General features: G+C 49.2%; 1 protein-coding gene across 10 annotated transcripts in view; it reads left to right on the forward strand.

Annotated features, from left to right (window-relative positions):
* Window positions 1-22,036, forward strand: part of SGMS1 (sphingomyelin synthase 1) — an 80,033-nt gene that overhangs the window by 27,614 nt on the left and 30,383 nt on the right. The window contains exons 1-2 of one of the 10 annotated variants that reach the window (XM_050305661.1): window positions 887-2,603; window positions 19,704-19,977. The exons of 1 other annotated variant lie outside the window; for it this stretch is intronic. The gene's annotated coding sequence lies outside the window, so the exon portion shown is untranslated. 8 more of the 10 variants (XM_050305662.1, XM_050305660.1, XM_050305659.1 and 5 more) reach the window with 8 other exon arrangements.

Genomic DNA, 22,036 nt, shown 5'->3' on the forward strand with positions numbered 1-22,036 from the left:
GCGTGATTCCACGTGTTTTGAATCCTCCATCTCCAAAAAGAGAGAGGTTCAGCACAGGATGCTGAAGGTGATCAAAGGCACAGAGAGCACCTGTTGTATAAAAGCAGATAAATCAACTTTGACTCTTTAGTGCGGAGAAGAAATGATTGTGAAGGGAGGGAGCGAGAACAGCAATGTTATGAGAGTGTGAGCTTTGCATCTCCCAGAGAGGATGACTGTACCCAGGCCTTTCTCAATGGAAAAAAACAAGGAAGCATGAGCTTATAGTAAGGGAAAGTTTTGCTTTTGGCAGTGTTGTTCTTGTGGTGACGTTTTTGTTCTGGTGGTGTGGTTACTCTGTGGTATTCCCTGCTGCAGGAATGTTGCTGGAAGGTTAGAGGTTCAAAGGAGGCTGGATAAAACCCAGCCATGGCTGTTAAAGACTCCTGGCTCTGGGAACAGTTATTAAAGCAATGTTTTGAAGAATTCCAGACTGGGTCTGGCTGGAAGAGACCACGGTGGGGATCTGCTCCCACCTTCCTGCTCCAACAGGGCCAGCCCAGAGCACACGGCACAGGAGTGTGTCCAGACAGCTCTCCGGAATATCTCCAGTGAGGAGACTCCACACCCTCTCTGGTCTCTGCTCAGGGCTGGGTCCCTGCCCAGCCAAGAAGTTCTTCCTCCTGTGCAGGTGGAGCTCCCTGGGCATCAGTTCCTGCCCATTGCTCTTGTGCCATTGCTGGGCCCCCTGAGCAGAGCCTGGGCCATCCTCTGCCCCCTCCCTGCAGCCCCTGCCAGCCATGGCTGAGGGCCCCTCTCAGGGGGTGCTCTGGAGGCTGAACAGCCCCAGCTCCCTCAGCCTTTGCTGCTCCCAGAGATGCTCCAGCCCTTGGGCATCTCTGGAGGGGAGTCACCTTCCAGGAGCTCCCTGTCCCTGCTGTGCTGAGGAGCCAGAGCTGGGCCAGCCCTGCAGATGTGCCTGCCCAGGGCTGGCCAGAGGGGCAGGATCCCCTCCCTGCCCTGCTCCAATGCTCTCCCTGGTGCCCCCAGGATCCCATTGCCCTCCCTGTCCCCAGGACACGCGGCTGGGCAGGCACAGCTGGTTGCCCACCAGCACCTCCAGATCCTTCTCCCAGAGCTGCTCTCCATCAGGTCACCTCCTGCTGGTGCCTGGGGTTGTTCTTCCCCAGGTACAGGATCCTGTGCGTGCCTTTGAAGAAGGTGGTGCCTCTGTGTTGATGTGTCTGCAGAAACCTGGAGCTTCCTTTTGGAAGCAGGTCAGAAACACACGGGGCTGTTTTCAAATGCCACGTCACGCACTGGTGTAACCCAGGGGCTGCAAAGGAAAGGCAGGATTTCTCGGCTCCCATGTAATGACAAATGACTCAGGTGGTAACAAGCTGGTGTTGAGGAGCAGATGATTGCAGCAGGTGTCCTGGCTGACTCCCTGTGTTCCTTGACCAAAGTTTTGCAGCCTGGAGCTCCCAGGAGCGTGCTGGGAGCCGGGTGGGTTGGAGTGGCGGCGTGCCAGCTGGTGCCTTGGGGTGATGATCAGGTTACTGTGGTGCCTTGGAGACAGATGGGCTCCAGCATTACCCTGGAAACTCGATTTTCAGCGTGACGTAATGTTTGGGTAGAGCTGGAACTCTGGGATCGCACCCTCAGCCGGGGAGGGTGAAGGTTTCTTGTGCTCTACGTCACTCTTTACTACAGGGAGGTGGTTTGCTTGGCTGGCATGTGAAAGGAGCGAATTTCCCTGGAGATGTTGATGCTCAGCAGCACGTGGGTGTTAGGAGGCTTTGGGAGGTGGAGGAGGATGGAGATGGAATAATGTCCTTTGAATCAGAGCTGTTTTGGTGTGCTAGAAAGAAACTGGCAGCTGTAAAAAGGAGAGGGGGGAGCCCTCAAACATTGAACCACTCACTCCATGGTTTTGTGGGGACTCAGAGCAGGAGGTGTTGAATTTATACTGGACTGAGTGGGGTGAAAATCCAAGTGTAGGTGAGAGTGTGTGGGGGTGTCACAGCTGCTCGACAGTGATACCTTGGGAATCAAAAGAGTCTTGGATCAATGGGCTCCATCCCGAGGCGTGGACTTGGTGACCTTTGTGGTAACTTTGAGAGTAAATTCCAAGTGATTTATCCCTCTTCTGATCTCTCTTGAACTCTGGACTGCTCATGTGTGTTGCTGTCAAGTGGCTGCTTCTGTATTTATGAGCAAATCACAAACTACTGACCTGCTTTGCCTCCTGTGAAAGGCAAGTGATAGTTCTCGCTGGAGATGGCAAGGGCAGTATTTCTGAATGTGCTTGGACTGAATTTACCATTAGGAACTGTTAGGAAAGCGTGGATGCTGACGATTATTGGAAGGAGAAGCGCGTATTTACTGCACAGTGGCAATAGATTTATAGACAGATAGCTTGGTTTGTAGATAAATATTTTTGCCTCTATTTCTGTAGCCACCAGCAGTAGATTTCAAAGCCTAAACTTTGCTATAATCTAGAGACCTTTTTACATTTTTGTTTTTTTTCATTCCTATCCCATCTGCCGAGTTCTTCGCTCACGGCTCACATGTCACGTGGCGCCGAGAGAGCCAAGAGGAGTGACGCATCCTGGTATCCCATGGTAACTCTCCCTTTCCTTCGTTTTTAGCTCCTTTGCTTTGCTCCCAGATAGAATAACCTGCCCGTGGGATTAGATTTGCTTTGCTCTTAAATAGGTGGAGGTTAGGTTGCACTGTTTACAGCCTTGGAAGTGATTTGGGCTTGGTAACCCAAACTGCCCTTTAAAACAAAACAAAACCAAACAAACAGCCCAACAAAGCACAGCAAAACAACCCCCACTCCAAACCAAAACCAACCCCCACCAGAGCCAGAATCTCGAAGCTCCCCACCCAAACTTCTCAACATGCAGGAAGCATCGGTGGTGTGTTTTTTTACCCTTTGTTTGCCGTTCAGGATATTGTCTTAGAAGTTTTTGCAAACCACACAGAGAGATACCCTGCAAGCAGAGTTAATATTCTCACCAAAGCTCAATTTGCAATTCAGGTCTTGAAGTTCACACGGGCTTTGCTGCTGGAAACCTGTTAGGTGAGGCTTGCTTTTTTTTAATTATTATTATTTTTCCTCTGTTTCTTCACCACCCCCACTGGTTGTTTTTAACCCCTGAGGGTTATATGCAGTTAGTGCCTGCAACTCCATTGGAAATACCCAGTTTATTTCCTGAGAAAAGCTCAGGGTGTTGCATTCAGATGTGCTGATTCTTTAGAATTCTGATTGCTTTGTGAAAAACGGGTCACTTCCTCACGAAATCAAAAATGGCTGGGGTTGGAAGGAACCTTAAAGCTCATCCAGTTCCACCCCCCTGCCATGGGCAGGGACACCTTCCACTGGACCAGGTTGCTCCAAGCCCCATCCAGCCTGGCCTTGAGGCACCCACAGCCTCTCAGTGCCAGTGCCTCACCACCCTCACAGGAAAGAATTAATTTAAAATGAATTAAATCCATTTTCTCTTCTGTGCCTGTCCATGCACTGCAACTTCATCGTATCAAAACAGCAGGGGCACGACTTGGTCAGCCCAAAACTCAAGGCTACAAATAGAGTTGCTCCTCACCAGGTGTAAACAGCGAGTAGAGCCCTTGCAGCTGCACGTGGGAGACCTTGAACCTCTTGCACCCTGTTCCCGAACTCCTCTGCCTCCGTTTTCTCTGCACTTTAAAGCCCAACTAAAGCAACATGTGCCTGGCTTAACTTTTGCCCTGCCAGCTGGGTTTTTGCTTTAGAGGGGGAGAGCTTTCAGAAGCCCAATTTCTCCTTGGAGGAAGGGGAAGAAAGGAATTAAAAAAAAAAAAAAAGGGTGGTTTTGCTCACACGTCGCTCCCGTGCGCTGGAGGAGAGCGAAGTTTTGCAGCGTGGCAGGATTTGCATGCGCCGTTGCCACAGCTACAAGTGAGCTCACGGCATTTCGGTTCCCTTTGCCGAGGGATGGAGCAGGAGTTGTCAGAATTAAGGTACCAGTGCAGAGAGAGGACCTGTTTTGGGGTCCATCCCAGCTGGCCTGGGATGACTTTGTGAAGGAGGGAGGATGCACTGGAGCTGTTCATGTGAGGGGGAGACGCGGGGACGTCCTGAGCGGTTCCGACCTTCCTGGATTTGGGGCAGTTGATGTGCAGGATGTTTGCTCTGAACTTGCTGCTGAGCTGTCACCTGATACACCACATCCCTCGGGGCACCTGGAGGTTGGGAAGTGCTTCAGGACTTCTCTGAAGTTGGATGCGCTCCCCTGGCTGTGCCGAACGGATCTTGTGCTGCTCCAGAGAGGTATTTAGTGGGAATCTCTGTTCTGAATTCTCTGACTGAATTCCCTCCTGTTCCATTTTAGGTCCGTGGTGCTGCCCGAGCTGTGGGCTTGCATCAGGAGTGCTGCTGCGTGGCTAAATCCAAACAATAGCCTGCTTGTGGCAGCTGAAAGTGGTGGCGGAAAAAAAATCCCTCCTCTGGAACTGCAGGGTGGGGGGAAAAAGACCTGTTTGCAGCAGGAATCAGCAAGAATCGTACTTGAATTATTTCCCTGCATTTTCTTCATAGTTTATGATGATTTTAAGAATAAATTGCTTAGAAAAAGGCCTTGGCCCATCTTCTAGTTACTGACTGCTTCCATGGCAGGGGGTTGGAACAAGGTGTTCCTGAAGGTCCCTTCCAACCCAAGCCATCCCATGATTCTGGGATTTAGATGGCCATGTGGTTGATATCAGACAATGGTTACCCTGTAACCCGGTGTTTTGCCTTTGTAATCATTGTAAGTAAGTGTGGAATATTTAATAAGTATATAATTGGATTTATACTGTCATCTAAATAAGATTTAAGAACTATGAGCTGCCTCGCAAGTCGGGTTTCTTCTCTTTCCCTGTGGAAGCCTAAGTGGCTGTGCCTTTCACCTCCAGCATTCCCTCCTGCTCACATCATCAGCTCTGCTTCATAAGCTGCCTGCAGTGGCTTTTACCTGCTAAAATGCTGATTCCTGGCCTGGGAATGGTTAACAATAAGCTATTTCCTTTAGATGATCTTACCCTAAATACTCCCACAAGGCTGCTCAAAAGTCTTAGAGGTGGTGAACCTGAGGCAACTGCAGGTGGAGGGGATAGAAAAGCTGGAGTTGGGCACAGGAGGGGTGTGGTGTGTGACAAACTCAGATCCAGGGATCTGGAGTTGAAGTGAGGGCCTGAATCTGAAATGTTGTGAGCAGGTGGCACCTTTCTTCCCTCCCTCCCAAACAAGTGTAGCTTGTCATACAGGTCACTTAACTGGCATTGTGTCTGTTGACCTGGGCTCCTTTAAAGGTTTTTTTATTGCATTTTATTATGGTGCTGTTGAGGTTTTGAATTTCTGTGTGAGAAAGTGCTTTTTGTATCGATGATGTGCTCAAGTTTTTTTTGTTGTGTTGGAAGATCTTGGTCTGCTCTGACTATTTTTGGATATGTAGGCTTATGGATTAGGAAAAAAAAAAAGGAAGGGGGGGGAACCCTCAAAACAAACCCAACTGTGGCTTCAGTAACCAAACTACAGCTCTGACACAGAGGGAAGACAAGGTTACTGGGGAATTCAGCTTTTATTTCACAAGGAAATGCCTGAGCACATAGCAGGTAGAACAAAACAAGCAGCACATCATCTCTGGGTCAAACTGAAGAGCCTGTTGACCACAGAAGGTGGAGAAAGGTGGATTGTTCAGCTTCTGGGAGCCCCATCAGCACGTGGTGAGCTGGTAGGGTGGAGAGGGAAGGTAAATCCTGCCCGTGTGACTTGGACTGATGAGAATTTGGAAGAAGGCTACAGGCTCTAGTGCAGCCAAGAGTGCCAGAGCTGAGACCTGGGCACGCTGCTGCTCCACTGGATGAGGCTGGCCAAGGAACAAAGGTCAGAATTACTGGGGAAAGCCTTTTGGCACCAGCCTGGTGCTGTCTGCGAGTGAAGTTTATCCCTGCAGGCAGCTGCTCGCCCCAGGGACTGGCCACTTTTGGCTTTTGCTGTTTGGTTGTTGTTTGTTTTGTTTTGGTTTTTTTCCTCTTGGCTTGGTAACTCTCCAAAACACACCCCAGGGGTGTCTGGTTGCATCTCAGGGATTACCTTTCTGGGAAGGAACTGAGGGGAGCTCGTGTGAGGCTGAAGAAGAGCTTGGACAAGAGAGTGTATTGCTGGGAGGTATTTCTGTGTTCCTGGAGTCTCACACCCCTCACCGTGGAAAGGCAAAGGAAAAGGGGGTTTTCTGCTCCCCACTGTGGATACTGGTGAAATACTGGCATTGGGAAGTGTCGTTTCCCATGGGAATCCATGTCCCTGCCTCTCTAAGAGACTTCTTGCACAATCTGCTCCGACACTGTGGTGTAATTTAATGCTTCCAGTACAAGAGGTTAAACAGTGATTTAAAAATAAATTAAAAAAAACAACTTCTGCATCTCAGAATGACTTTTGAACTAGCACAGGCAGGAGAAAATCCCTGTGTGGATTATTTGGTCTCTTGGGTTTTGGTCTCGCTTTTTGCTGGCCCTAAAAGCATCCCAAGGTTAAAATTAGAATAATAAACATTTACAAGGGAATTTTCTGCAGTCAGCCTTTCATTTAGAACTGAAAGCCCTGGAAAGCTGTGGTCCATTTTGGGATGCTGAAGACAAACTGAGGTTTTTTTTTTTGCTTGTCCATTTCAGAGATGCATGATTGATGTGGAAGCTTGAATTTTCCCTTAGTTAGTGGTGTAGCAAATACAGTCTTCAGCTGTGTTAACAAATAGTCAATATTGCAGTTATTTAATGAACAATGAAGGTCTTTTCTGCTGAAATCTTGTCAGGTTTTCAACATTATTGATCACAGAAAGCCCTTAAGCAGGAGAAGAGCTGCTGTGTCTCTCAGGTGTATTTAAGGAAGGCAGGCTGTTACTTTTGTCAGTAGATGAACGACCCAAAGCTCTGTTGAGGTTCCTGTTGGGTGATTCTGTAATGAAAGTCACGTGCTGGACGTGCAGCATCCCTGTTTCCCTGCTTGTTCTGTTTGCTCTCTGAGTGCCAGGTGCAGCCTGCTGGCATCCCACAGCTTGAATGTGTCTGCTGCAGAGGAGCCACCCTGTTACAGCAGGGTAACATGGACAGACCCTTCCTGGCTCGACCCAAACGCCTGATTTAATCAGTAAATAAGCCCTGGAACCTGCTGCATGGTGCTCCTTGGAAATAATCTCGAGTGCCAGGAGTGGCAAGAAGATGAGACACAAATGCAGAGGCTCGGTGTTACAAGCCTTGGGGCAGGAAAGCGTGCACAGCTCGTTAAAGCAGCTCCTGGCACCGTTCCATACAAACAGTCCCTCTCTGAGGCTGCTCCCCGTTGGCCACGGCCAAAATTGGGTGGTTTGGTCGGGCTGGTGGTGAGATGAAGCTGCAGATTAACTGGTGGGGAGCAACCGTGAGCGGTTTGCTTGTGGAGAACAACCAACCTTCCCTCTTTGATGGGGCAGATGGATTTTGGGGGTGCTGCCGGGCCAGCTGCTTCCATGAGAACCAAAATCCCTGTGCTGATGCACAATACAGACATTGCTACTGCTTTTGTGGCAGCGAGGAGCTGAGTTGGGCTGCAATTAGCAGCCTCTCCTTTCCCTTGCAAGTCCAGAGAGGATTCTGTAGTTATTTCTGTGTTTAGTTGGTTCTGCTTTATTGGGTTTAATTCAGTATGAAACACAAGCTTATGCTGCCCAAGAGAAAAGTACCGTGTAAATGGGGTTGGTTGTGTGCTGAGAGTGCTGCGAGTGGAAAGCAACTCCTTTGCCTCCCTAGGATGAGCTGCTTTGATGTTTGGAGATGCTGGGCTAAACTTGATGTTCATAGCTGGGGGGTTTTTAAAGGCAAAACTGTAAGTGAGCTGAGAATGTGAGTCCCTGTGCAGGCCAGGACATCAGTGTAGGGAATTCCTGTTGTTTCAGGGCTGCCTCTTTGTGCACCTGTTCACGGAATCCCAGAACGGTTTGGGTTGGAAGGGACCTTAAAGCCCATCCCGTTTTACCCCCTGCTGAGATGTCACCTCCCATTATCCCAGGTTGCTCCAAGCCCTGTCCATCCTGGCCTTGGACACTTCCAGGGATCCAGGGGCAGCCACAGCTTCTCTGGGCAACCTGTGCCAGGGCCTGCCCACACTCACAGGGGAAGAATTCCTTCCCAATATCCCATCTAACCCTGCCCTCTGGCAGTGAGAATCCATTCCCCCTTGTCCTGTCACTCCAGTTCCTGATGAACAGCCCCTCTCCAGCTTCCCCTTCAGATCCTGGAAGGTGCTGTGAGGTCTCCACACAACCTGCTCTTCTCCAGACTGAACAGCCTCAACTCTTTCAGGCTAACACTGGATAACACCCATGGGAAGAGGCCAAAATTGTGGATGGCCTCAAACCCCCTGGACCAAACGCATGCAGAGAGTCAGCTCAGAGTTGTAGTGGCATCTTTTTTGTGCCAAGTGAGGACACGGTGAGTGCTGTGGCCACCTCTGTGACAGCTGCCCTGGCCCATCTCAGCTGTGCTCTCCTTTCTCCCTGCTCAGTGTATTTGCAAAGAGAGGAGAAGGAGGAGGAGGTGTGCTAAACTGAGAACCAGGCAAGACAAATGCGCTGAGGCTTGGGTAGAAAGGTGTTTTATCTTGAACTTTCATACAAAAACCTTAATTCTGCACGCAGTCTTCCCTGTCCCTCCTTTTTAGGGTGAAATCTTAATAGGTAGGATCAGTTTTGCACTTCCCTCCACTGCTCGTGGCTCCCATTGGGCTTTTTGCCAGACTGTGGGAACAGGGAATGTTAGAAATTTTAAAAAAATGGCAACTTTTATCTCTTGGCCTTGAAATGAAAAATTTTAGGATTTCAATTCTTACAAGAAGTAGTTATCTGCCAAGTTAATGAAGATTTTAATTAGTAAACCTAAAGAATATCCGTGTCTTGCTTTGCTGTAAAAGAGGATAATCATCCTCTGGTTTTTACAGGTGGTACAGAGCATTTGTGGCACCGAGGGCTTTTTTTCAAGTATTCATCTAAGAGGTGATGTTTAGAAAAAGAAAAGTGAAAAAAAAAGGCAAAAGGGAGAAAAACTTGAGATGGAGACTGCAAGGGAGCTTTAAGGAATTAAAGTAATACCAGGGAGTCTGATGATGTAACACCTCCTGACGGGCCTGTTGATGGTCCCAGTCTCTGGCTGACCCCTGTGTCACACTGGGAAAGCGGAATTTGAGCCAAACTATAGCAGAGGCGAGTTACCAAGTGCTGGAAACCAAATCTTAGCCTCAAGAGTGAGATCCAGCACGTGGGGGTTGTTCCTGCTGAGCTGGTGTGGGATCTCTCAGCGCTGTGACATTGTGGGGTTGTGCCCTGGCAGGCACCTCAGGCAGGGCCCAGGTGCTGCTTCTGAATCCTTGTGTGTGTCAGAAATCATATCTGGGGTGGGAAAAGGAGCAGCACAACAGTCCCAGGATCACAGGCTGGGTGGGGCTGGAGAAGGTTGTCTTGTCCAAGCCCCCCTTGTCAAGCAGGGTCACCTAGACCTGGTTGCCCAGGACCATTTGCCAGACTCTCTGTGGTGTGTACTGCCTGCAGTACTGTCTATCAGCCCCCAGCCTGTCCTGGTGCCTGGGGTCAGTCTGCCTCAGGGAAGGACTTTGCCTTTCCTTCCCTGGAACACCACGAGGTTCCTGTCTGCCCTTTGCTCCAGCCTGTCCGAGTTCATCCAAGTGCCATTGTGACCCTCTGCTGTCTTGGCCGCCCCTCCCGGTGTTGTGTCACCAGCAGAAGTGCTGAGGGTACACTGTGCACATCCTCCAGGTCATTAGCAAAGAGGTTAAGCCATTTTGGCTCTCATGTCAACCCCAGGGTACACCACGAGTGTCTGTCCTCCAGCTGGACTTTGTGCCACTGACCACAACCCGCTGGGCCGGCCATTCAGCCAGTTCTCCCTCCACCTCACTGCCCCCTGGGCTAGTCCCTTCTTTCCCAGCTTGCCTGAGGGTGTGATGAGAGGCAGTGTTGGAAGTCCTGCCAAAGCCAAGACAATGTCCTCTGTGCTCCCCTCGTGCACCCAGACAGTTGTTCCATCCTAGGAGGAGGTCAGGCTGATGGAGCGTGATTTCCTTCCCCCTCATAAATCCGTGCTGACTGCTCCTGATCACCCTCTTGTCCTTGAAGTGACTGGAAGTGCTTTCCAGAATTAGCTGCTCTTTCCCAGGTACAAAGTAAGGCTGCAGACCTGTAGTTTCTCAGATCCATTGCCATTCCTTTTCTTGAAGGCTGGAGGGATGTTTGCTTTCCCCCACTCCTCAGGGGCCCCTTCTGATCACCATAACTGTTCAAAGATTTTCAAGTGTAACCTCACACTGACACCAGCCAGCTCCTTCAGCGCTCCTGGCTCCATCCCATCTGGTCCCATGGGCTGAGGTGTGTCCAGGCTACTGCTCCCTAACCTGATCCTCTTCTACTGAGGGTAAGTCTTCCTTGTCTGGACTTCCGTGTGGTCTCAGGGGCTGGCCTGCAGTTCCTGAAGGTTGGTCTTACTGTCAGCCTTCACATCCCTTGCCAGATTCAATTCCAGGTGTGCTTTGGCTCACTTAGCTCCTTCCCTGTGTGGTCAGTGTTCCCAGATTCCTCCTGGATCACCTGCTGCACTTTGCACCTGGCTCTGCCCAGCTTGAGCACCTGCGTGTTGGGATGGACTGTCCTTCAGCTTGGAGGAGGTGATCCTTCAGTATCCATCAGCTCTTTTGGGCCCCTTTCCTCTCCAAGGCTGTAGCCTGTGGGATTCTTCAGGCACATCCCTGAAGGTGCCCGAGTCTCCTCTCCTAAAGATCCAGGGCCATGATGCAGCCTTTTCCCCCAGCTCCTTCCTCTCCAAGTCCTGAACTCCACCATCTGCAGCCAAGGCTTCCCAAGGACCTTGGCATCCCTGACCATTTCTAGCTTGTTTGTAAGGATTGAGGTCCAGCAGAGCTCCTCTCCTCGGTGGCTCCTGCATCACCTGTGTTAGGAAGATGCCATCAGTGCACTCTAGAAACCTCCTCCATGGTTTCTGCCGTGCTGTGTTGTCCCTCCAGCCGATACGAAGGCGGTGGAAGTCCCCCAAGAGCACCCATCCTGCTCTTCCTGAAGGACCTGTGTGTCCAGATGCTCATCCAGGTGTATGATTCACGATTTATCTCACCATGTCTCAGGGATCACAAAGGTTGGAGCCCTGTAGGTGCAGTCAGACCTCCTGCCCCTTTCCTGTGCTGCCTGCAGGGCACTCAGAGAGGCACCCAGGGGTGCAGCCTCCCAAAAATGGTATCGGGGCTTTCCCTATGGAATCACAAAGCACTTTGGGTTGGAAGGGACCTTCAGATCTACCACTAATTCCACCCCTGCCATGGGCAAGGACAGCTTCTATCAGACCAGGTTGCCCCAAGGCCCATCCAGCCTGGCCTGGGACACTTCCAGGGATGGGGCAGCCACAGCTTCTCTGGACAAACACCCTGCAGCCCCTCCCATGCCTCTGTCCCTGCCTTAGGCTGTGTGGGTGCAGGAGGCTTTCCTGGAGCTCAGCTGGGCACTCAGCAGTGTGTGTGAGCTGCCAGGATGGCAGGAATAGCAGACATCTCCTTGGCAAAGGCCTGGAATGTGGGAGAACCTCCCTGTTATTATTAGATGGACGCAACATTCCTCTTGGATCGCCCGGCCTGGCTGTAGTGTTCACGTGGACGCTGTGCATGCAGCTTCAGGAAAATAAAGGCTTTATTTCTGTCTGATATTCCCCTTACTTACGTCTTTCCTCATGTAACCGAGTCTCTCCAGAAGGGCTGTTTCTCCCTCCTTCTCTCTCCTCTGGCTATTTATATCCCCGGTGACGTTGCAGGAGTGTTTGCTTTGGGAGGAAAAAAAAAAATCATCTCCGTCTGAGCCAAAGCGAAACCAAACCTGCAGGATAAAGCGGTTCTTTCTTTCTTCTCCTCTTGGTCGGAAGGGAGGCCTGGAGAGTCACAAAAAAACCCACGATCACCCTGGGAGGAAGGACAGGGGGGAGCCTGTGAAGGTAAATGGCCTTTTTCTGTTTGACTAATCCGGTGACAAACACCCCCCCCCCCTCAAAAAAAAAAACCTGTGAACTTCTCTTTCCGGGGGGGGGTGGAGGTGCCAAACGCTGGGGCTGTATTTTAGACCTGTGAAATGAGTCGCTGAAAAAAAACCTCCAGGCTTGAGGACAGACGGCTCTTGAATAACCCAGCAGGGCTTGTCTCACCAGCTGCTTGCATTTACAGCATGGGAGCTGGGGGGGCTGCTGTCCCCCCTCGTCGGGGGATGGCAGAGAGGCTTTGCCTTCTCTCCCCCAAGCCCCCTCCCCAGATATTGTGGTTGCACTGCAGCGAACCTGAATTTCGGCTTACCTTGAGCTTTCTGAGCAGTTCGGAGCTCTGGCTCTGAAACTTTCTCCAGCCTCTCTGTTTTTATCGTGCCTGGTCTGAATCTCGAATAATTTGGGTGGCGGTTTTATGAAGGTGTAGGCTGAGTAATCTGTGTTGTGCTTGTGGGGTAGTTGGCAGAATTAAGGGCACTTACTTTTGGTTGAGGGCGAGTTTCCTGAGGTCTGAAGCTGCATTTGCTACTTTTTGCTGCTTGTGAGCTGTAGAAGACACAAAAAGTAACACTTCAAGGTTTTTAAGTGCTCAGTGTGAAGCTGAGCGTGTTTGAGCACTGGATTTTTGCAGAGATGCCAATCCCTGAGCAAATCCAAGAGTCCTGTGTAAATAAACAGGGAAGAAAGCAAGTCTGCCTCTCTAGAAAATCCAGGTATTTACTTTCACCCTGTTGTACTCCCCTACTAGATATTTTTGGCTCATAACAGAATTGCATTTTTGTTAACCCTAATTGCGGATTTCTTCCCAGTATCCCATCTAACCCTGCCCTCTGGCAGTGGGAAACCATTCCCATTTGTCCTGTCCCTCCAGGCCCTGGTCCCAAGTCCCTCTCCAGCTCTCCTGGAGCCCCTTTAGGTCACAGGTCTCCCTGGATCCTTCCCTCCCTTCTCCAGGTGAACACTCCCAGCCTGGCTCCAGAGCAGGGGGGGCTCCAGCTCTTGGAGCATCTTCATGGAGTCCTCTGGACATTCTCCAGCCAGCTCCCCATCCCTCTGAGGTTGGTTTCAAGCAGAGTGATTCCCCTTGTTTGTGCTTCTGAAAGGAGGGGCTTTGAGGTTCTGGGGTTTGAAAACACGTACCTGATGTTTGTGTTGTGGCTGGTGCCGAGGACAGGAATGTGTGAGTGCAGTCAATTCCAGCCAGAAGATATTTGTTGAATGCCAGGGGAAAGGTGTTTGACCATGGCTTGATTAGGCTGCTCTGTGTATGCTACAGCATCGTTTATTTATGTTGTAAATAGAGTTGGGGAGAAGAGAGGCTGTGGCTGCCCCATCCCTGGAAGTGTCCAAGGCCAGGTTGGATGGGACTTGGAGCAACCTGGGCTGGTGGAAGGTGTCCCTGCCCATGGCAGGGGGTGGAACAAGATGAGGTCCCTTCCAATCCAAACTTTTTGAGGTCAAAGCTGCTGAGACTTGGCTGTGGTGGGAGCAGGATGAAGTTCTTTCAGGTCCCTGCTCAAGTTAGTCCTTGGCATTGTAGTCAAAGACACCTAATTCAGGTATTTGTAGGGAAGTGTCCACGTAACAAATACTGTGAGTTGGGATTTCAGTGAATGCTGAATTTTTGAAGGGGTATATGTGTTAGGAAGCAAAGTTTAAATGGTCCTGGTGGAAGGAACAGGCTGTTATTTTTATTGCTTACGCAGAACTGATGCTTGAACATCTTTTAGGAATAAATTAGACTGAAGGTCAGGGTTATAAAAATAAAGTCTAACAGGCCAGTGCCTGAAAATAGGGATTGGGAATGGTTTTTATTGCACTTTGATCATTGTTAGATAAAAGTACAGTTAGATTTTATAGATTTTTATATTAGTTATACCAAAACTAGCCCATGTCTGTGGTGGCATTTCTGTCTGTTCCCTCTTTTTTGGGATAGGCATGAGGGGACATGTAAAGATGCTTCCCCAGTAAGCCCTTTGAGCCTTTTGGGATTAATGCTTCCAACTTCCTGAGCATCACTTCCTCTTTCCAGCTCTGAATCCACCTGGTCATACTTTGAACCCAGGTGAACTCGTGGCACTTTAAAGTCACAAGAAGAGGGTGTGTGTTGGAATGCTGGGATCACGCGACTCCCCCGCGTGCAAAGCACCAAATTCCCGAGGATTTTGGGAATGCAACACCCTGTGGCCCTCACAAATAGCTCTCCTGATTGCTTCTGTTGTGTCCTGTTTGTCCTTGGGATGGAGCAAGTGGATATTTGAAGCCCTGCTTGGCGATATTAACCCACATCTTGCTTGTTAATGAGAAAGGTATTGGATGGGTGGGTGTGTCAGGGCTGTTTAACCTGTGAATATCGACTTCCCGTTACACAAGAGGGAAAAAGGGGAGCTGGAGGAAGGGATTAATCAATGTTTTTGTCTTCAGAGTCTTTGAGTGGCCTGGGTGTAAGAGATCCTCCTGGCAGGAGCAGCAAGTGCTGGTCAGGTATTTGGGATAGTAAACATCCTGCTGAGGTGCCACAAGAAGCTGTGGGATTCTCTGTGCTTTGTGCCCCGGGTGTGATGTGCAAACAAACACTCAGGATGTGGAGAATTAGTTTACTTTTAGCAGGAAAAAGCCTCCACCCTCCTCGGGCCCTGGCGTTGACCTCTAGCAGGAAACATCCTCCTGTGTAAACTCTTGCTTTAATTTTTGGTTTTTGGCTGAGTTTATTTCTGGTTGGTTGAGTTTTGTTTTGTTTTTTTTAATGCTAATTTTGCTCAACTGGAAAGTGTTGTTTCCTTTAGATCCTTTCAGATTAGTAAAAAATTCCTTTGAAGAGCCAGAGATGGCATCAGCAAAGCCCTACTTAAACCAAGCAAGTTTCTCTGGAAGGTCCTTGGTGACAGCAGCAGCTGGGCATCTGTCATTCCATGCCACATCCCCTGGGAATGGCCAGCTTGGTTTGTCAAAGGCTTTAAAGAAGCCAGAGCACACCTGATTTGTGTACAAACCCAGCAGCCTTGTGGCAAGGTGTGGGGCAAATAGCGAAGGAATTCACTGTTTTAATGGAAAAAAACAGTGGGACACCAGTCCATGTCCCATGACAGCATTTGGTGGGGATCCAATCTGTAATCAGAGGCCTTTGGGTTGAAATTTTGGGTTTGGAAGAAATATTCCCAAATTTGGCATTCTGAGGCTGCGACTTCTTTAACCAGAGGATTTTAACACAACCTGGTAATGAGACTTCTCAGAGGACAAAATAAGTGGATCAGAGAATAGGAGTGGCACATCCCAAGCTGAGAGTGGGATGCAGTCCCTTGGGAATAACACCCTGCCCTGTGGAAAAAAAAAAAAAAGTCCTTTTAGTTGAGTGGGTGAGTTTGAAAAGGGTGTCTGTTTTTCCTCTTCTATGGAAAGCTTTGCTCTTCCAGGTAAAATGAGGTATTAAACACTTGCTTTGAACTGGGTATGTGTGGGAGTGAGGTGCCATTCCAGCGTGGCCCTGTGTTTTCCTCCTCTGCTCTGGCCTTTGGAGCAGTGTCAGGTGTTCAGAGCCACCCTTGGGGCGATCCAGGTGTTTCTCCGAGGATTTAAAGGTCAACCTCTGGTGTTGAATCGGGAAGAGCAGGAGGCTGGACACGCCCTGCAGGGGGAGAAGCACATGTGATGATGAGCCAAGTGGTGGATTTTGTCACTGACAGAGGTCAGAGGAGAACTCCAGAAGCTGCTTGTGTGGACCGACAGCACGGCATCCTGGTGGAGCTCCAGGATGTGTGGGGATCCCAGTGCTGTTCCTGCCATCCTTTTTTCCAGGTTCCAGTCACAGGGAGGAAGGGGAGTGGGGTGTGTGTGATCCCTCAGAGCTGTCGCAACACAGCCCTGTGACTGGAGGTCAGAGTTACAAACACGTGTTCCAACTATTTCTTAAGGAAGGAGGAGCAGGGGAGTTTCCAGCTGCTTTTTTTTCTCTTCTGGAGGCTCTTGGTTTGCTGCCAGGCTTTTTGCCGGGGATTTAAAATACACCTTCGCTCTGGCACACACGTGCTCGAGCAAGTGATGCTGAAACAGGAGGGATTCTGCTCAGGGAACTCAGTTCAACTCGAGACCAGGCTGAGCTTTTTATAGGAAAAGAGAGAGGAGCGTGGTTTCCTCCGGACGTTGCTCTCTGAGTCACACGTTACATGACACAGCATTCCTCTTGGGAATCTTAATTGCTGGAGCTGATGAGCACATCAGCACTCTGGAATCTCCCCTTGTGTCATCAAACACACCTAAGCACTTAACCTGGCACTTCTGGAAGTTATTTTGATAATACTTCATAGATTTCAAACTCAACTGTTAAATGTTTTTTTGTATCCATCAGAACCCCATTAAAGTCAATTTAATGGCTTTTTTTTTTAAGTTCCAAAGCAACTGTCCATTGACAACCTTGCATTTAAGAAGCTCTAATGGCTATTAATGCTGTTATACAGGTGAAATAATCATTTTTATGTGTAATAGTAAATAGTCACGTTATTTTTCAGTAGGAAAGATATTTTGGGGGTGTCCACTGCATGCCTTTTTTTTTTTATTTTTCCCCTGGTGTGTATTTTTAAATCTTGAATAAAAAGGGCTTCATTGCCCATGGCAGGGGGTTGAAACAAGATGGTCTTTAAGGTCCCTTCCCACCCAAACCATTCTGGAATTCCCTGACTTCTGGACCATGAAGCAAATGTGCTGAAAGGTCTCTGCCAAAGCTGTTTAAAACTCTAGCAGCATCCTCGATTTTTTTTTTTTTGTACTTTCTCTGCAAAGACAGCTCAAACAAATTGATTTAAAAACTCAACTTGCAGCTGGAAGGAATAATAAACTCGCTGTAAATAATAAGCAACAGGATTTGTTTCCTTTGAGTGAGCAGGTAGTCACTTTGTGGTTAAGGCTAAATTGCTTCTCCCTGAAAGAGAATTTGTTCACAGCTTGGACTCGGTGGTCTTGGAGGTCTCTTCCAACCTAAATGTTTGTGATTCTGTAATCATGAGCAGTTTTTAATACTTGCATTAGGTTTTACCTGCCACCTTCAGTGCTGAGTTCCATCTGCTAATGGGTAGTTTCTTCACTGATGGGTAGGGAAAAAGTGGGCTCGATATAATCTGACTTGTTGTGATGTTTAGGTAGGTTTTAAGCTGTCCAGGCAGGGACAGCCTTTCCCCAGCAAGGCTTTTGAGGGGATGCTCTCTTGCCAGTGCTTGAATGATAAACATCAGTGCTGGAGCTTGGTAGTAGCTCTGTTTCTCTTCAGTGCCAGTAATCAGCCCCAGATCTGGTGTTGTGTCACATTGTTCGTGTCATGATGGGGAAAGGAGCGAGCAGGTCAACACTTGGTGACCATCCCTCCTCTTCAGGGGTTTTTGTGGTGACTGTCACTCTCCTGTTGAAGTGCAGTGTGGGAAGGTGGAGATGAAACAGAGCAACAGGCACTGAGCTGAGTGAGAGCAGCGCTCCCAGATATTCAGTCCTATAGAAAGAAAATGATGTCAGCAGCTCAGGCTGTCCTCTGTTTCAGCCCTTAGGCTAAATATGTCCTGGCTGAATTGTGTAGGAGGAAAAAAAAAACCAACCCAACCACCTCTTTGCACGTCCTGTGGGAAGAGTTCATTGTGTTTCTATTTGTTTAGGGCTTTACAGGGTGTTAGGTTGTATCTGTCTGGACACATGCAGCGTGGAAATGGCTCGTGGTTGAAAATGTGTTCCCAGAACTTGCTTTTAATTACCTGTAATAGTCGTCAAACTGTCCTCTGTTCTCCCTTCTGGCCCCTCCTGACTCGTGGGAAAACAGGGCTGGCTTTGTTACCGTGCCTTGAGGTCGCTGAACTCACACAGTCCTGCAGCAAGGGGGGGGAAATAATGCCGAGATAAGATCAGCTGGAGTAACAAAAGAGCGTTTCTGTCAAATATGAAGGCAGTCATTGTCAGAAGTGAGGCATTAGGTTGGCCTCTGTGCTTACCAGGTGACTTCTGCTGTCCCATGATGTGTGTGATGCCCCAAAGCAGACGCTGCACAACGAGGAATCCGTGGCCTGCAGTGTCTTTTCCAATTAATGCTTCAATTTCTTGTATCTGCCCTCAGTGGAAGGGATTTACAGAATTGGCAATGATGGAGTTACATCTCAGAAATCTTTAGGTAATGAGTAATCACCAGTTTTGTTCCAGAATCCCTCCTGGAAAGCAGGGCGAGGTCAGGCAGATGCATCTGTTGAGTGTTGCAGGGCTCACTTACTAAAAGACCCCTGGAAAAAGAGCATGGGGAGCTCACTGGTGGCTCATCCACACTTCCCATCTCTCCTCATATTTGCAATAAAATGGGCTGAGTTGGGCTTGACCATGGACCATTTTTAGGCTTCTGGACTTCATAGAGGAGCTAATGGTGAACACGTTGCATTGGATAACTGTCTGTCCCCATGTGTTAGGAACAAGGACGTGGATCTATTAAGAAAACCTGGAAAACTCCTTAAAAATCCCTGTCTTCTGTGTGACAAGATGATTGTGGAAGGATTTCTCTGCACAGCTGCTGAAAAGACTTTTTCCACCCCGCGTTTCTTCGGTGTGGCTCCGCAGATTCCTCGGTATTCCTGGCAGCAGGCTCCCTCTCTTGGGATGGAGTTCAGAAAACCTGATGCTGCTGTTTGTTCCTGCTGGTGCCTGTTTGTTTGGGGTTTTTTTCCATATGATTTCATCTATGGGGTGGGATCAGGCTGCTCCCTGAGCCTCTGACCTCACTCCTGGACAGGATCTCTGTTGCAGCCAGCGGGCTCCGTGCAGTCCTCGCTCCCGTGTAAGCTGCTGGAAAACACCCTGGCAGCGCTGCTCATCCCATCAGTCTTTCCAACAAGTGACTCAGCCTGCTCTGTGTTGTGGTTTTGTCCTCAATTACACGAACTCCCTGCTGTCCCAAGGGCAGTGGTCAGCAGATATCCTCTGCTCCATCCCCTGGGATGCTTGGCACAGTCCTCTCCCACTGTACCTGTGCAGGAAGCACCTCTGTGCTTCCAGTCCTCGCTGTGTTTTTTGGGGTAGGGGCTGGATACTGGCGATGCTGCCTGGCCAGGGAATCTGCTACTGGTGGCAAGCAGTGGGATATAGCCAGAAACTTTGTTGGAAGCTTAGGGAAATTCATTGGTTTCCTTTTAGTGTGGGGAAATACCACTTTTTTTATTTTTTTCTTGTTGTTGCAGAGGTTTTTTGGTTTTAGGGTAGGACTTAACATCTGGTCTTTATGTGTATTGGGAAAATGAATCCTTCCTCCCTGCACTGCCACTTTCAGCTTCGCAGTGTCATCGGGAGGCTTTCAAAAGTAGCACCGATTCGAGGCGTTCCTTGCACACGGCAGGGACTGACAGACCTGAATTTATAGGATAAATCCCTCCCGTTTTAGGTGTTAGTTGCTGGTAGGACCCCGTGCTGCTCTGAGGAGCTGCACCAGCTGGAAACTGCAGCCCTGTGGCCGTGCTGGCACTCCCAGCCACCTCCTCCTCCTCCTCCTCCTCCTCCTCCTCCTCCCCCTCCTCTCCCTGCTGACGCACAGGGAGGGTGATGCCAAGGAGGGATTTCGCTCGGTCGCCTCCGGTGCACCGCTCACCTCTCCCGCTTTCCCTTTCCAGGCGCTTCCCGGGGAGCAGCGGGAAGGGAAGCTCTGACGAAGCCCGGCCACGGGGAAGCTGAAAGGCAACTTTTGACGCGAGCGAAGGAAGTTCGGGTGAGATCCTCGGGTGAGATCCCGGGCTCCGCCAGCTGCTCTCCCGCGAAACGCTTCGGCTCCAAGAGGCTTCTCCGCTTCTCCCTCTCCCTCCTCCTGCCGGGAGCGTCGCGTCTGGCTGGCAGCTGGGAGGAGGAAAAGTTGGCTGTGCTGTTACATCCCCTGCCCGGTTTCCACGAGTGAGTTGCTCTCCGGCTCGGGATGATCCCGTTTTAGTTAAAAGGCGTGTTTGGCTGCTGCTGGAGGGCCGGGGGCTGTGTTTTGGGAGCAGAAGGACTTGGATACAGTAAGATCTGCAAAGTGGCTTTTGGGGAGTCGCTTGGTTGGCTTTTTGGTTGGGTGTTTGTTGTTTTTTTTTTTTTTTTCTTTTAAAGTGACAGTTAAGCTTGTGGTTTGTCTTGTTTACTGCTTGGGTTTAGTCTTAGTTTTTAGTTCAACTTGAGTTCGTTTTTTTTAAAAACCGGGACAGCAGTGAGTACCCCAGTGTTGTCCCCCAGAATTGTGTCCGGAGTCAGGCACTGAGGGTTTATGAAACAGTAAGAGCAAGAAGGTGTTTTAGACTTTCTGTGAGGTTTTGTAGCAGCTGTACCAAGGCAGTGCCACGTGACTGTGCCTGCCCTGCGTGTCACCCGCTGCCCAAAAACCTGAATGCTTTGCTTCTAGAGGAGGGTGGCCCTGGGTGTGGAGAAGAGCCCAGTGAGTCAAAGGGAAACCACAGAAATCCTCTTGGTGAGCTGAAGGTGCTGCAGCAAGAGGAACAGCCCTTTATCCCTAAGCTTTGCCTCGGATATGCAGCAGAGCCTTTCCATGGGCTGTGATCCTATTTGTGTGTTTCGGGCACAGCCGCCTTTCCTTCTCATCCTAAACCTCTTTGGAACACAATGCTTTAATCTGGAAACTTTCTAATAGACTTATAGTGATGAGTCATTTATCTTTTTTTTTTTTTCTTCTGGGGAAGGAACTAAACAAACTGCTGCAGTAACACATCTTTGTGTGTTTTGGATACGTATATTTGTGTATATGCACACGCACCAGAGCTACTCCAGGCGTTGGTTTTCAGTCTCTGTGTGTGCATATGGGCATGTGTGTCCATAAAAAAAATGTTTTTGTAAAGCAGGATGGGGTAAGCAAGCTTAGAGGAGTATGAATTTCTTCCTGCTCTGCCTCCTTCGTTTGTGAGTTGATTTGGTTACGCAGACAAAGGCAGGAAAGCAAACCATAACAAAACCGCTCTTATCAAAACTAATCTGCTTACAGCGCTGTCAGGTAAATCATTAACCCACGGACCAGGTGCTTGGAAAAGCTGCTAAAGAGGTTTCTTGCCCCTGAAACTCCTGTTTTCCAGGAGGTAAGAAGTGAAATTGCTTGCAGGTCTCGGTTTCGTGTGTGGGTGTTTGCTGCTGCTCTGGTTTCTGTGCTGGTTAATAAAGTCACGTTGTCCAGTGGATTAATGATGGGAGAGGACTTGCTCCCTGTGCTCTTTTTCCTGAGAGAGCAGCTCCAGCTAAGGCAAAGGGGAAACATAGCATTCACTTACCTGTAAATACTGTAACTCATTAATGAAACTTGATTTTAACTGGTTTATGGCTGATGGGCTGGTTTACTCCCCGGGTTTGTTTCCCCGGATCCTGTGATTCAAATCTGAGCTGGGAAGATTGGCTGTGGGTCTTGCTGTGCTCAGTTCCACACCAGCCTTCTGTTTGGGCTGGCTTTTGTTTCTTAGGCACGTAAGAAATGGATTTCCCTGTGGTGTTTGAGTACTTGGAGTCTGCAGAGTCCTGTCTGTGTTCGCTTCACGCTTTGATCGATCGTGTTTGCAGTGAGTCGACTTCATGCAAGTAACTTGAGCTATAGAAAATATGTAGCACATGAAGAAAAGCAAAAGTAGCTTCATTTGTGATATTTGCAACCATTGCCTGAATTAAAAAAAAGAAAAAAAAAAAGGGCTCAAGAAGGGCTTAAGCTATTCTAGGTAGCCACGTCCAAGAGCATGACTCAAAACTTCCAGCTGAACTCCGAGCTCCCTGAATCAGCGTTGCAGTTGTGCCTTGCCCTCCCCAAGCTGTGTCTGTGTAGGTGTCAAGCTCTCAACCTGGCTGTCTTATCCACAGGTCTGCCTGGTGTCCTACAAGACTTTCTTTCTTGTCCTGCTGGGCATCTCAGATGGTCCTAATAAGACCTTTGAGAGCAGAGCTCAGAAGGCTGGACCTCCCTGTAAAGAAAACCTCAGCCCCCAAA

Source organism: Myiozetetes cayanensis, unplaced genomic scaffold (assembly GCF_022539395.1).
Source record: "Myiozetetes cayanensis isolate MyiCay16 unplaced genomic scaffold, myiCay2020 scf10, whole genome shotgun sequence".
NCBI classification, from domain to species: domain Eukaryota; kingdom Metazoa; phylum Chordata; class Aves; order Passeriformes; family Tyrannidae; genus Myiozetetes; species Myiozetetes cayanensis.